Source organism: Amblyraja radiata, chromosome 43 (genome assembly GCF_010909765.2).
Source record: "Amblyraja radiata isolate CabotCenter1 chromosome 43, sAmbRad1.1.pri, whole genome shotgun sequence".
Classification (NCBI taxonomy): Eukaryota; Metazoa; Chordata; class Chondrichthyes; order Rajiformes; family Rajidae; genus Amblyraja; species Amblyraja radiata.
Genome location: NC_045998.1, coordinates 5,965,165 through 5,967,243, shown reverse-complemented (window position 1 = coordinate 5,967,243; position 2,079 = coordinate 5,965,165). Strand labels below are relative to the sequence as shown.

Below are 2,079 nucleotides of genomic sequence, written 5' to 3'. Positions count from 1 at the left end.
CCATTCTTCTTCCGCCCCCCACCATCACATCAGTCTGAAGAAGGGCCTCGACCCGAAACGTCACCTATTCCTTTGCTCCATAGATGCTGCTTCACCCGCTGAGTTTCTCCAGCATTTTTGTCTACAGATGATAATGAAATGAGTAGTTTCGATGATTTGCTTATAATACTAGTAAAGCAACACGAATCCAAGTAAAACATGCATTATTTATTTATCCTGCATACTTCCCGTAGAATTACAGACCAGAATTCGAAGGTACAGGTTTAATTCTAAACGCTGCCATCATCCACGTGGAACGTGCACGTTCTTGCGTGGATTGGCTGGGTCTCCCTTGGATTCTCCGATTTCCTCGTACATGAACGGCGAGCGGATTGATGCTTTAATTGGCCAAATTGCGAAAATCAGTTGTAGAAACGAGAAATGTCACTATTTCTTAGTACCCACGTTCGTTCCCTTAGTCCTTTATGGACCGCACGTCCGCCTGCAGCTAGATATCCACTATTTTTATTCTCTAAAACAGTTTGAGATTCCAATTTATTTTGACAACTAATCTTTACTTTTGCACTTTAATTCCTTCTCTCATATTAATGTTCATCTTCCTCTGATTGTTTTACAATGAGCACGGTGACTGGCGAAGGAGATTCGAAGACCAAATATTCGTCCTCTGCTCCTCTGTTATTTGTTCATGCACCGCGGAACCAGACTCAGAAATTCAGGATGCATTAAGGGAAAGACACGGGACCTAAAACCGGTGAATAAACAAAGTCAGACCTAGACGCAGAAGATGATTCCTTGTATATGTCGCTGCAGTGGCGATGTTGGACACGGCGCATGGACTCGCTGAAGGATGAATATCCTCTTTGTTTGCACAATGGCCACGAGACGGTAGCGTGGCCGAGCGGTCTAAGGCGCTGGATTTAGGCTCCAGTCTCTGCGGAGGCGTGGGTTCGAATCCCACCGCTGCCAGCGTGGCATTTTCTTGTTTACCTGCTGTAAGAGGAAAATGGGGCAAATGCGGGCAGTTGGGTCTATTGTAAATGGGGCAAATTGGTCGCATGGACAATTTTGCAAAACGACCTTTTCCATATTTGTTATAGACAATATACAATAGGTGCAGGAGTAGGCCATTCGGCCCTTTTAGCCAGCACCGCCTTTCAATGTGATAATGGCTGATCATCCCCAATCAGTACCCCGTTCCTGCCTTCTCCCCATATCCCCTGACCCCGATATTTTTAAGAGCCCTATCTAGCTCTCTTTTGAAAGCATCCAGAGAATCCGCCCCCGTCGCCCTCATAGGCGGAGAATTCCACAGACTCACCACTCTCTGTGAGATAAAGTGTTTCCTTGTCTCCGTTCTAAATGGCTTATCATTATTCTTAAATTGTGGCCCCTGTTTCTGGACTCCCACAACATCGGGAACATGTTTCCTGCCTCTAGCGTGTCCTAACCCTTAACAATCTTATATGTTTCAATGAGATCCCCTCTTATCCTTCAGAATGTACAAGCTCAGCTGCTCCATTCGTTCAGCATACGATAGTCCCGCCATCCCTGGAATTAACCTTGTAAACCTACGCTGCACTCCCTCAATGTCCTTCCTCAAATTAGGCGACCAAAACTGTACACAATATTCCAGGTGTTGTCTCACCAGGGATCTGTACAACTGCAGAATGACCTCTTTGCCCCTATATCCGATTCCTCTTGTTATAAAGGCCAACATGCGATTCGCTTTCTTCACTGCCTGTTGTACCTGCATGCTTACTTTCATAGACTGATGTACAAGGACCCCCAGATCCCGTTGTACTTCCCCTTTTCCCAACTTGACGCCATTTAGCTAGTAATCTGTCTTCCTGTTTTTGCTACCAAAGTGGATAACTTCACATTTATCCGCATTAAACTTAATCTGCCATGCATCTGCCCACTCCCCCAACCTGTCCAAGTCACCCTGCGTTCTTACAACATCCTCCTCACGGTTCACACTGCCACCCAGCTTTGTGTCATCTGCAAATTTGCTAATCTTACTTTGAAACATATAAGATTGTTAAGGGCCTGGACACGCTCGAGGCATGAATCATGTTCCCG

At 45.7% G+C, this 2,079-nt stretch overlaps 1 non-coding gene across 1 annotated transcript; it reads left to right on the top strand.

Annotated features, from left to right (window-relative positions):
* Window positions 1-884: 884 nt before the first annotated feature.
* trnal-uag lies at window positions 885-966 on the top strand. Its single transcript has one exon. It is a non-coding gene; the product is annotated as a tRNA-Leu (tRNA).
* The last annotated feature ends 1,113 nt before the right edge of the window (window positions 967-2,079 follow it).